Genomic DNA, 15,000 nt, shown 5'->3' on the forward strand with positions numbered 1-15,000 from the left:
CTAGGAAAGAAATAAAGAGACTTCATCCTCATCTAGGAAAGAAATAAAGAAAATCTTCATCCTAATCTAGGAGAGAAATAAAGAAAATCTTCATCCTAATCTAGGAAAGAAATAAAGAAAATCTTCATCCTAATCTAGGAAAGAAATAAAGAAAATCTTCATCCTAATCTAGGAAAGAAATAAAGAAAATCTTCATCTTAATCTAGGAAAGAAATAAAGAAAATCTTCATCCTCATCTAGGAAAGAAATAAAGAAAAAACTTCATCCTCATCTAGGAAAGAAATAAAGAAAATCTTCATCCTAATCTAGGAAAGAAATAAAAGAAAATCTTCATCCTAATCTAGGAAAGAAATAAAGAAAATCTTCATCCTAATCTAGGAAAGAAATAAAGAAAATCTTTCATCCTAATCTAGGAAAGAAATAAAGAAAATCTTCATCCTAATCTAGGAAAGAAATAAAGAAAATCTTCATCCTAATCTAGGAAAGAAATAAAGAGACTTCATCCTCATCTAGGAAAGAAATAAAGAAAATCTTCATCCTAATCTAGGAGAGAAATAAAGAAAATCTTCATCCTAATCTAGGAAAGAAATAAAGAAAATCTTCATCCTAATCTAGGAAAGAAATTAAGAAAATCTTCATCCTAATCTAGGAAAGAAATAAAGAAAATCTTCATCTTAATCTAGGAAAGAAATAAAGAAAATCTTCATCCTCATCTAGGAAAGAAATAAAGAAAAACTTCATCCTCATCTAGGAAAGAAATAAAGAAAATCTTCATCCTAATCTAGGAAAGAAATAAAGAAAATCTTCATCCTAATCTAGGAAAGAAATAAAGAAAAATCTTCATCTTAATCTAGGAAAGAAATAAAGAAAATCTTCATCCTCATCTAGGAAAGAAATAAAGAAAAACTTCATCCTCATCTAGGAAAGAAATAAAGAAAATCTTCATCCTAATCTAGGAAAGAAATAAAGAAAATCTTCATCCACATCAGGAGTTGGAGGAAACGGCAGTCTTTTCCTCACGACCAACGGACGATTCCAAGAGATTTGTTAAATGTGATCGGTATGTTTCTAAATGTAAAAAATAAATAAAAAATATAAAAAGAAGATAACATTTATACAAGGATTTTTACCGTTCAAAAAACTTTAAATACCACGATTTTTACCGTTTAAAAAACCTTTAAATACCACGATTTTTACCGTTTAAAAAACCTTTCAATAGCAGGATTTTTACCGTTTAAAAAACCTTTAAATAGCACGATTTTTACCGTTTAAAAACCTTAAATACCACGATTTAAACCGTTTAAAAAACCTTTCAATAACACGATTTTTACCGTTTAAAAACCTTTAAATACCACGATTTTTACCGTTTAAAAAAACCTTTAAATACCACGATTTTTACCGTTTAAAAAACCTGTCAATACCACGATTTTTACCGTTTGAAAAACCTTTAAATAGCACGATTTTTACCGTTTAAAAAACCTTTAAATACCACGATTTTTACCGTTTAAAAAACCTTTCAATAGCACGATTTTTACCGTTTAAAAAACCTTTCAATAGCACGATTTTCACCGTTTAAAAAACCTTTCAATAGCACGATTTTTACCGTTTAAAAAACCTTTCAATAGCACGATTTTTACCGTTTGAAAAACTTTTCAATACCACAATTTTTACCGTTTGAAAAACTTTTCAATACCACGATTTTTTACCGTTTAAAAAACCTTTCAATAGCACGATTTTTACCGTTTAAAAAACCTTTCAATAGCACGATTTTTACCGTTTAAAAAACCTTTCAATAGCACGATTTTTACCGTTTAAAAAAACCTTTCAATAGCACGATTTTTACCGTTTAAAAAACCTTTCAATAGCACGATTTTTACCGTTTAAAAAACCTTTCAATACCACAATTTTTACCGTTTAAAAAACCTTTCAATACCACGATTTTTACCGTTTAAAAAAACCTTTAAATACCACGATTTTTACCGTTTAAAAAACCTTTAAAATACCACGATTTTTACCGTTTAAAAAAACCTTTCAATAGCACGATTTTTACCGTTTAAAAAACCTTTCAATACCACGATTTTTACCGTTTAAAAAACCTTTCAATAGCACGATTTTTACCGTTTAAAAACCTTTAAATACCACGATTTTTACCGTTTAAAAAACCTTTAAATACCACGATTTTTACCGTATGAAAAACCTTTCAATAACACGATTTTTACCGTTTAAAAAACCTTTCAATGCCAGGATTTTTACCGTTTAAAAAACCTTTCAATACCAGGATTTTTACAGTTTAAAAAAACCTTTCAATAGCACGATTTTTACCGTTTGAAAAACTTTTCAATAACACGATTTTTACCGTTTAAAAAAGCTGGAAATACCACGATTTTTACCGTTTAAAAAACCTTCCAATAGCACGATTTTTACCGTTTGAAAAAGCTTTAAAATATCACGATTTTTACCGTTTAGAAAACCTTTCAATAGCACGATTTTTACCGTTTAAAAAACCTTTGAATACCACGATTTTTACCGTTTAAAAAACCTTTGAATACCACGATTTTTACCGTTTAAAAAACCTTTCAATGCCACGATTTTTACCGTTTAAAAAACCTTTCAATACCACGATTATTACCGATTAAAAACCTTTAAATGCCAAAATTTTTACCGTTTAAAAAACCTTTCAATACCAGGATTTTTACCGTTTAAAAAACCCTTCAATACCACGATTTTTACCGTTTAAAAAACCTTTCAATACCACGATTTTTACCGTTTAAAAAACCTTTCAATAGCACGATTTTTACCGTTTAAAAAAACCTTTCAATAGCACGATTTTTACCGTTTAAAAAACCTTTCAATAGCACGATTTTTACCGTTTAAAAAACCTTTCAATAGCACGATTTTTACCGTTTAAAAAAACTTTCAATAGCACGATTTTTACCGTTTAAAAAACCTTTAAAATACCACGATTTTTTACCGTTTAAAAAACCTTTCAATAGCACGATTTTTACCGTTTAAAAAACCTTTCAATACCACGATTTTTACCGTTTAAAAAACCTTTCAATAGCACGATTTTTACCGTTTGAAAAACCTTTCAATACCACGATTTTTACCGTTTAAAAAACCTTTCAATACCAGATTTTTACCGTTTGAAAAACCTTTCAATACCACGATTTTTACCGTTTAAAAAACCTTTAAATACCACGATTTTTACCGTTTAAAAAACCTTTCAATAGCACGATTTTTACCGTTTAAAAAACCTTTAAAATACCACGATTTTTACCGTTTAAAAAACCTTTCAATAGCACGATTTTTACCGTTTAAAAAACCTTCCAATACCACGATTTTTACCGTTTAAAAAACCTTTCAATACCACGATTTTTACCGTTTAAAAAACCTTTCAATACCACGATTTTTACCGTTTAAAAAACCTTTCAATACCACGATTTTTAACCGTTTAAAAAACCTTTCAATAGCACGATTTTTACCGTTTAAAAAACCTTTCAATACCACGATTTTTACCGTTTAAAAAACCTTTCAATAGCACGATTTTTACCGTTTAAAAACCTTTCAATACCACGATTTTTACCGTTTAAAAAACCTTTCAATACCACGATTTTTACCGTTTAAAAAACCTTTCAATACCACGATTTTTACCGTTTAAAAAACCTTTCAATACCACGATTTTTACCGTTTAAAAAACCTTTCAAATAGCACGATTTTTACCGTTTAAAAAACCTTTCAATACCACGATTTTTACCGTTTAAAAAACCTTTCAATAGCACGATTTTTACCGTTTGAAAAACCTTTCAATAGCACGATTTTTACCGTTTAAAAAACCTTTCAATAGCACGATTTTTACCGTTTGAAAAACCTTTCAATACCACGATTTTTACCGTTTGAAAAACCTTTCAATACCACGATTTTTACCGTTTGAAAAACCTTTCAATACCAGATTTTTACCGTTTGAAAAACCTTTCAATACCACGATTTTTACCGTTTAAAAAACCTTTCAATACCACGATTTTTACCGTTTAAAAACCTTTCAATACCACGATTTTTACCGTTTAAAAAACCTTTAATACCACGATTTTTACCGTTTAAAAAACCTTTCAATACCAGATTTTTACCGTTTAAAAAACCTTTAAATACCACGATTTTTACCGTTTAAAAAACCTTTCAATACCACGATTTTTACCGTTTAAAAAACCTTTAAATACCACGATTTTTACCGTTTAAAAAACCTTTAAATACCACGATTTTTACCGTTTAAAAACCTTTAAATACCACGATTTTTACCGTTTAAAAAACCTTTCAATACCACGATTTTTACCGTTTAAAAACCTTTAAATACCACGATTTTTACCGTTTAAAAAACCTTTCAATAGCACGATTTTTACCGTTTAAAAACCTTTAAAATACCACGATTTTTACCGTTTAAAAAACCTTTCAATAGCACGATTTTTACCGTTTAAAAACCTTTAAAATACCACGATTTTTACCGTTTAAAAAACCTTTCAATAGCACGATTTTTACCGTTTAAAAAACCTTTGAATACCACGATTTTTACCGTTTAAAAAACCTTTCAATACCCCGATTTTTACCGTTTAAAAAACCTGTCAATACCACGATTTTTACCGTTTAAAAAACCTTTCAATACCACGATTTTTACCGTTTAAAAAACCTGTCAATACCACGATTTTTACCGTTTAAAAAACCTTTCAATACCACGATTTTTACCGTTTAAAAAACCTTTCAATAGCACAATTTTTACCGTTTAAAAAACCTTTCAATACCACGATTTTTACCGTTTAAAAAACCTTTCAATAGCACAATTTTTACCGTTTAAAAAACCTTTCAATAGCACGATTTTTACCGTTTAAAAAACCTTTCAATAGCACGATTTTTACCGTTTAAAAAACCTTTCAATAGCACGATTTTTACCGTTTAAAAAACCTTTCAATACCACGATTTTTACCGTTTAAAACCTTTCAATACCACGATTTTTACCGTTTAAAAAACCTTTAATACCACGATTTTTACCGTTTAAAAAATCCTTTAAATACCACGATTTTTACCGTTTGAAAAAACCTTTCAATACCACGATTTTTACCGTTTAAAAAACCTTTAAATACCACGATTTTTACCGTTTAAAAAACCTTTAATACCACGATTTTTACCGTTTAAAAAACCTTTCAATACCACGATTTTTACCGTTTAAAAAACCTTTCAATACACGATTTTTACCGTTTAAAAAACCTTTCAATACCACGATTTTTACCGTTTAAAAAACCTTTAATACCAAAATTTTTACCGTTTAAAAGCCTTTCAATACCACGATTTTTACCGTTTAAAACCTTTAAAATACCACGATTTTTACCGTTTAAAAAGCCTTTCAATACCACGATTTTTACCGTTTAAAAAGCCTTTCAATAGCACGATTTTTACCGTTTAAAAAACCTTTCAATAGCACGATTTTTACCGTTTAAAAAACCTTTCAATAGCACGATTTTTACCGTTTAAAAAACCTTTCAATAGCACGATTTTTACCGTTTAAAAAACCTTTCAATAGCACGATTTTTACCGTTAAAAAACCTTTCAATAGCACGATTTTTACCGTTTAAAAAACCTTCAAATAGCACGATTTTTACCGTTTGAAAAAACCTTTCAACACCACGATTTTTACCGTTTAAAAAACCTTTAAATAGCCACGATTTTTACCGTTTAAAAAACCTTTAATAGCACGATTTTTACCGTTTAAAAAACCTTTTAAATACACGATTTTTACCGTTTAAAAAACCTTTAATACCACGATTTTTACCGTTTAAAAAACCTTTCAATTGCACGATTTTTACCGTTTAAAAAACCTTTCAATAGCACGATTTTTACCGTTTAAAAACCTTTCAATAGCACGATTTTTACCGTTTAAAAACCTTTCAATAGCACGATTTTTACCGTTTAAAAACCTTTCAATACCACGATTTTTACCGTTTAAAAACCTTTCAATAGCACGATTTTTACCGTTTAAAAAACCTTTCAATACCACGATTTTTACCGTTTAAAAAACCTTTCAATAGCACGATTTTTACCGTTTAAAAAACCTTTCAATACCACGATTTTTACCGTTTAAAAAACCTTTAAATACCACGATTTTTACCGTTTAAAAAACCTTTCAATACCACGATTTTTACCGTTTAAAAAACCTTTAAAATACCACGATTTTTACCGTTTAAAAAACCTTTCAATAGCCACGATTTTTACCGTTTAAAAAACCTTTAAAATACCACGATTTTTACCGTTTAAAAAACCTTTCAATAGCACGATTTTTACCGTTTAAAAAACCTTTAAATACACGATTTTTACCGTTTAAAAAACCTTTCAATACACGATTTTTACCGTTTAAAAAACCTTTCAATACCACGATTTTTACCGTTTAAAAAACCTTTCAATAGCACGATTTTTACCGTTTAAAAAACTTTAAATACCACGATTTTTACCGTTTAAAAAACCTTTCAATAGCACGATTTTTACCGTTTAAAAAACCATTTAAATACCACGATTTTTACCGTTTAAAAAACCTTTAAAATACCACGATTTTTACCGTTTAAAAAACCTTTCAATAGCACGATTTTTACCGTTTAAAAAACCTTTAAAATACCACGATTTTTACCGTTTAAAAAACCTTTCAATAGCACGATTTTTACCGTTTAAAAAACCTTTCAATACCACGATTTTTACCGTTTAAAAAACCTTTCAATAGCACGATTTTTACCGTTTAAAAAACCTTTCAATAGCACGATTTTTACCGTTTAAAAAACCTTTAATACCACGATTTTTACCGTTTAAAAAACCTTTAAATACACGATTTTTACCGTTTAAAAAACTTTTCAATACCACGATTTTTACCGTTTAAAAACCTTTAAATACACGATTTTTACCGTTTAAAAACCTTTCAATAGCACGATTTTTACCGTTTAAAAACCTTTCAATAGCACGATTTTTACCGTTTAAAAAACCTTTCAATAGCCACGATTTTTACCGTTTAAAAAACCTTTCAATAGCACGATTTTTACCGTTTAAAAACCTTTCAATAGCACGATTTTTACCGTTTAAAAACCTTTCAATAGCACGATTTTTACCGTTTAAAAACCTTTCAATACCACGATTTTTACCGTTTAAAAAACCTTTAAATACCACGATTTTTACCGTTTAAAAAACCTTTCAATACCACGATTTTTACCGTTTAAAAAACCTTTAAAATACCACGATTTTTACCGTTTAAAAAACCTTTCAATGCCACGATTTTTACCGTTTAAAAACCTTTAAAATACCACGATTTTTACCGTTTAAAAAACCTTTCAATAGCCACGATTTTTACCGTTTAAAAACCTTCAATACCACGATTTTTACCGTTTAAAAACCTTTCAATACCACGATTTTTTACCGTTTAAAAACCTTTCAATACCACGATTTTTACCGTTTAAAAAACCTGTCAATACCACGATTTTTACCGTTTAAAAAACCTTTCAATACCACGATTTTTACCGTTTAAAAAACCTGTTAATACCACGATTTTTACCGTTTAAAAAACCTTTCAATACCACGATTTTTACCGTTTAAAAAACCTTTAATACCACGATTTTTACCGTTTAAAAAACCTTTCAATACCACGATTTTTACCGTTTAAAAAACCTTTCAATAGCCGATTTTTACCGTTTAAAAAACCTTTAAATACCACGATTTTTACCGTTTAAAAAACCTTTCAATACCACGATTTTTACCGTTTAAAAAACCTTTAAATACCACGATTTTTACCGTTTAAAAAACCTTTCAATAGCACGATTTTTACCGTTTAAAAAACCTTTCAATACCACGATTTTTACCGTTTAAAAAACCTTTCAATACCACGATTTTTACCGTTTAAAAAACCTTTCAATACCACGATTTTTACCGTTTAAAAAACCTTTCAATACCACGATTTTTACCGTTTAAAAAACCTTTCAATACCACGATTTTTACCGTTTAAAAAACCTTTCAATACCACGATTTTTACCGTTTAAAAAACCTTTCAATACCACGATTTTTACCGTTTAAAAAACCTTTCAATACCACGATTTTTACCGTTTAAAAAACCTTTCAATACCACGATTTTTACCGTTTAAAAAACCTTTCAATACCATGATTTTTACGTTTAAAAAACCTTTCAATACCACGATTTTTACCGTTTAAAAAACCTTTCAATACCACGATTTTTACCGTTTAAAAAACCTTTAAAATACCACGATTTTTACCGTTTAAAAAACCTTTCAATACCACGATTTTTACCGTTTAAAAAACCTTTAAAATACCACGATTTTTACCGTTTAAAAAACCTTTCAATACCACGATTTTTACCGTTTAAAAAACCTTTCAATAGCACGATTTTTACCGTTTAAAAAACCTTTCAATAGCACGATTTTTACCGTTTAAAAAACCTTTCAATAGCACGATTTTTACCGTTTAAAAAACCTTTCAATAGCACGATTTTTACCGTTTAAAAAACCTTTCAATAGCACGATTTTTACCGTTTAAAAAACCTTTCAATAGCACGATTTTTACCGTTTAAAAAACCTTTCAATACCACGATTTTTACCGTTTAAAAAACCTTTCAATAGCACGATTTTTACCGTTTAAAAAACCTTTAAATACCACGATTTTTACCGTTTGAAAAACCTTTCAATAGCACGATTTTTACCGTTTAAAAAACCTTTAAATACCACGATTTTTACCGTTTGAAAAACCTTTCAATAGCACGATTTTTACCGTTTAAAAAACCTTTAAATACCACGATTTTTACCGTTTAAAAACCTTTAAATACCACGATTTTTACCGTTTAAAAAACCTTTCAATAGCACGATTTTTACCGTTTAAAAACCTTTCAATAGCACGATTTTTACCGTTTAAAAAACCTTTCAATAGCACGATTTTTACCGTTTAAAAAACCTTTAATACCACGATTTTTACCGTTTAAAAAACCTTTCAATAGCACGATTTTTACCGTTTAAAAAACCTTTTAATACCACGATTTTTACCGTTTAAAAAACCTTTCAATACACGATTTTTACCGTTTAAAAAACCTTTCAATACCACGATTTTTACCGTTTAAAAAACCTTTCAATAGCACGATTTTTACCGTTTAAAAAAACCTTTAATACCACGATTTTTACCGTTTAAAAAACCTTTCAATAGCACGATTTTTACCGTTTAAAAAACCTTTAAACACCACGATTTTTACCGTTTAAAAAACCTTTAATACCACGATTTTTACCGTTTAAAAAACCTTTCAATAGCACGATTTTTACCGTTTAAAAAACCTTTAAAATACCACGATTTTTACCGTTTAAAAAACCTTTCAATAGCACGATTTTTACCGTTTAAAAAACCTTTCAATACCACGATTTTTACCGTTTAAAAAACCTTTCAATAGCACGATTTTTACCGTTTAAAAAACCTTTCAATACACGATTTTTACCGTTTAAAAAACCTTTAATACCACGATTTTTACCGTTTAAAAAACCTTTAAATAACACGATTTTTACCGTTTAAAAAACTTCAATACCACGATTTTTACCGTTTAAAAACCTTTAAATACCACGATTTTTACCGTTTAAAAACCTTTCAATACCACGATTTTTACCGTTTAAAAAACCTTTCAATAGCACGATTTTTACCGTTTAAAAAACCTTTCAATACCACGATTTTTACCGTTTAAAAACCTTTCAATAGCACGATTTTTACCGTTTAAAAAACCTTTCAATAGCACGATTTTTACCGTTTAAAAAACCTTTCAATAGCACGATTTTTACCGTTTAAAAAACCTTTCAATACCACGATTTTTACCGTTTAAAAAACCTTTAAATACCACGATTTTTACCGTTTAAAAAACCTTTCAATACCACGATTTTTACCGTTTAAAAAACCTTTAAATACCACGATTTTTACCGTTTAAAAAACCTTTCAATACCACGATTTTTACCGTTTAAAAAACCTTTAAAATACCACGATTTTTACCGTTTAAAAAACCTTTCAATACCACGATTTTTACCGTTTAAAAAACCTGTCAATACCACGATTTTTACCGTTTAAAAACCTTTCAATACCACGATTTTTACCGTTTAAAAAACCTGTCAATACCACGATTTTTACCGTTTAAAAAACCTTTCAATACCACGATTTTTACCGTTTAAAAAACCTGTCAATACCACGATTTTTACCGTTTAAAAAACCTGTCAATACCACGATTTTTACCGTTTAAAAAACCTTTAATACCACGATTTTTACCGTTTAAAAAACCTTTCAATACCACGATTTTTACCGTTTAAAAAACCTTTCAATAGCCGATTTTTACCGTTTAAAAAACCTTTAAATACCACGATTTTTACCGTTTAAAAAACCTTTCAATACCACGATTTTTACCGTTTAAAAAACCTTTAAATACCACGATTTTTACCGTTTAAAAAACCTTTCAATACCACGATTTTTACCGTTTAAAAAACCTTTCAATACCACGATTTTTACCGTTTAAAAAACCTTTCAATACCACGATTTTTACCGTTTAAAAAACCTTTCAATACCACGATTTTTACCGTTTAAAAAACCTTTCAATACCACGATTTTTACCGTTTAAAAAACCTTTCAATACCAGATTTTTACCGTTTAAAAAACCTTTCAATACCACGATTTTTACCGTTTAAAAAACCTTTCAATACCACGATTTTTACCGTTTAAAAACCTTTCAATACCACGATTTTTACCGTTTAAAAAACCTTTCAATACCATGATTTTTACCGTAAAAAACCTTTCAATACCACGATTTTTACCGTTTAAAAAACCTTTCAATACCACGATTTTTACCGTTTAAAAAACCTTTAAAATACCACGATTTTTACCGTTTAAAAAACCTTTCAATACCACATTTTTACCGTTTAAAAACCTTTAAAATACCACGATTTTTACCGTTTAAAAAACCTTTCAATACCACGATTTTTACCGTTTAAAAAACCTTTCAATAGCACGATTTTTACCGTTTAAAAAACCTTTCAATAGCACGATTTTTACCGTTTAAAAAACCTTTCAATAGCACGATTTTTACCGTTTAAAAACCTTTCAATAGCACGATTTTTACCGTTTAAAAAACCTTTCAATAGCACGATTTTTACCGTTTAAAAAACCTTTCAATAGCACGATTTTTACCGTTTAAAAAACCTTCAATACCACGATTTTTACCGTTTAAAAAACCTTTCAATAGCACGATTTTTACCGTTTAAAAAACCTTTAAATACCACGATTTTTACCGTTTGAAAAACCTTTCAATAGCACGATTTTTACCGTTTAAAAAACCTTTAAATACCACGATTTTTACCGTTTGAAAAACCTTTCAATAGCACGATTTTTACCGTTTAAAAAACCTTTTAAATACCACGATTTTTACCGTTTAAAAAACCTTTAAATACCACGATTTTTACCGTTTAAAAAACCTTTCAATAGCACGATTTTTACCGTTTAGAAAACCTTTCAATAGCACGATTTTTACCGTTTAAAAAACCTTTCAATACCACGATTTTTACCGTTTAAAAAACCTTTCAATACCACGATTTTTACCGTTTAAAAAACCTTTCAATAGCACGATTTTTACCGTTTAAAAAACCTTTCAATAGCACGATTTTTACCGTTTAAAAAACCTTTCAATAGCACGATTTTTACCGTTTAAAAAACCTTTCAATACCACGATTTTTACCGTTTAAAAAACCTTTCAATACCACGATTTTTACCGTTTAAAAAACCTTTCAATACCACGATTTTTACCGTTTAAAAAACCTTTCAATAGCACGATTTTTACCGTTTAAAAACCTTTCAATACACGATTTTTACCGTTTAAAAAACCTTTAAATACCACGATTTTTACCGTTTAAAAAACCTTTCAATACCACGATTTTTACCGTTTAAAAAACCTTTAAAATACCACGATTTTTACCGTTTAAAAAACCTTTCAATACCACGATTTTTACCGTTTAAAAAACCTTTAAAATACCACGATTTTTACCGTTTAAAAAACCTTTCAATACCACGATTTTTACCGTTTAAAAAACCTTTAAATACCACGATTTTTACCGTTTAAAAAACCTTTAAATACCACGATTTTTACCGTTTAAAAAACCTTTAAATACCACGATTTTTACCGTTTAAAAAACCTTTAAATACCACGATTTTTACCGTTTAAAAAACCTTTAAATACCACGATTTTTACCGTTTAAAAAACCTTTAAGTACCACGATTTTTACCGTTTAAAAAACCTTTAAATACCACGATTTTTACCGTTTAAAAAACCTTTCAATACCACGATTTTTACCGTTTAAAAAACCTTTAAATACCACGATTTTTACCGTTTAAAAAACCTTTCAATACCACGATTTTTACCGTTTAAAAAACCTTTAAATACCACGATTTTTACCGCTTTAAAAAACCTTTAAATACCACGATTTTTACCGTTTAAAAAACCTTTAAATACCACGATTTTTACCATTTAAAAAACCTTTAAATACCACGATTTTTACCGTTTAAAAAACCTTTAAATACCACGATTTTTACCGTTTAAAAAACCTTTAAATACCACGATTTTTACCGTTTAAAAAACCTTTAAATACCACGATTTTTACCGTTTAAAAAACCTTTCAATAGCACGATTTTTACCGTTTAAAAAACCTTTAAATACCACGATTTTTACCGTTTAAAAAACCTTTAAATACCACGATTTTTACCGTTTAAAAAACCTTTAAGTACCACGATTTTTACCGTTTAAAAAAACCTTTCAATAGCACGATTTTTACCGTTTAAAAAACCTTTTAAATACCACGATTTTTACCGTTTAAAAAACCTTTAAATACCACGATTTTTACCGTTTAAAAAACCTTTCAATAGCACGATTTTTACCGTTTAAAAAACCTTTCAATAGCACGATTTTTACCGTTTAAAAAACCTTTCAATAGCACGATTTTTACCGTTTAAAAAACCTTTCAATAGCACGATTTTTACCGTTTAAAAAACCTTTAAGTACCACGATTTTTACCGTTTAAAAAACCTTTCAATAGCACGATTTTTACCGTTTAAAAAACCTTTTAAATACCACGATTTTTACCGTTTAAAAAACCTTTAAATACCACGATTTTTACCGTTTAAAAAACCTTTCAATAGCACGATTTTTACCGTTTAAAAAACCTTTCAATAGCACGATTTTTACCGTTTAAAAAACCTTTCAATAGCACGATTTTTACCGTTTAAAAACCTTTCAATAGCACGATTTTTACCGTTTAAAAAACCTTTAAATACCACGATTTTTACCGTTTAAAAAACCTTTCAATATCACGATTTTTACCGTTTAAAAAACCACGATTTTTACCGTTTAAAAAACCTTTCAATACCACGATTTTTACCGTTTAAAAAACCTTTAAATACCACGATTTTTACCGTTTAAAAAACCTTTAAATACCACGATTTTTACCGTTTAAAAAACCTTTAAATACCACGATTTTTACCATTTAAAAAACCTTTAAATACCACGATTTTTACCGTTTAAAAAACTTTTAAATACCACGATTTTTACCGTTTAAAAAAACCTTTAAATACCACGATTTTTACCGTTCAAAAAACCTTTAAATTGACGTAGAAGAGTGATATTACAGTAATCAACCCGTAAAAAATAATAATAATTTAAGGTAAAATTACGGTCGCCTCTATTTCACTGAAATACGGTTGAGAACAATATATTTTTACGGAGAATTTCCGATCAAAATTATGGCTTTTACTAACAGTGTGGAGATAGTTTCTTTGTTTTATACGTAATAACATTTAATCAAATACTGGCAATAGATAATAAGACACTCCAAAATCAAACCATTGTTCTCTAGTCTTGGGTAGTGTCATAACCTCTGTGCCATGGCCTTCCTCTGTCTTGGGTTAGAGTTCTCTTGCTTGAGGGTACACTCGGGCACACTTCTATCTAGTTTCTCTTCCTCTTGTTTTGTTAAAGTTTTTATAGTTTTTATAGGAAATATTTTTTTTAATGTTGTTACTATACTTATATTTAATTTTTCTTTATTTCCTTTCCTCACTGTGCTATTTTCCCTGTTGGAGCCCCATGGCGTATAGCATCCTGCTTTTCCAACTAGGGTTGTAGCTTAGCATTTAATAATAATAATAATAATAATAATAATAATAATAATAATAATAATAATAATAATAATAATAATAATAATAATAATAATATAGATTTAAAGCAAGCAGCCGGTCGTCTCAATATTGGGTATGGAGGCTGCTAAAAAAATTCAATAACGATAAGAAAGTTAAAAGATTTATAAATATCCGATGGATATGTTATCAATAATATATAATTAGGAAGATGTAATTTTGAGAACTACCCAATGAATTATAAGATGAAACCGATCAAAGAACATTAAACGTTATGAAAGACGTCATTACTAATATAATCTAAGAAAGTTAAAAGGTTTATAAATATCCGATGAATATGTTATCAATAATATATAATTAGGAAGATGTACTTTTGAGAAATACCCAATGAATTTTAAAATCAAACCGATCAAAGAATATTAAACGTTATGAAAGATGTCATTACTAATATAATCTAAGAAAGTTAAAAGATTTACAAATATCCGATGAATATGTTATCAATAATATATAATTAGGAAGATGTACTTTAGAGAACTACCCAATGATTTTTAAAATCAAACCGATCAAAGAACATTAAACGTTATGAAAGACGTCATTACTAATATAATCTATTTACCCTCAGGAAACGACGACCACCCACCCACAACGGCAACCACAGACCAGAAAATGGGTCAATGGGTTACCGGCAAAGCCCTCATTCAAGCTGGGCTTTGTCTTAAAAATATACAAAGACTCCAAGGTTCTCATTCGGCTGACATTACTATGTCTGTCTGTGATTTTGAA

Source organism: Palaemon carinicauda, chromosome 24 (assembly GCF_036898095.1).
Source record: "Palaemon carinicauda isolate YSFRI2023 chromosome 24, ASM3689809v2, whole genome shotgun sequence".
NCBI classification, from domain to species: Eukaryota; Metazoa; Arthropoda; class Malacostraca; order Decapoda; family Palaemonidae; genus Palaemon; species Palaemon carinicauda.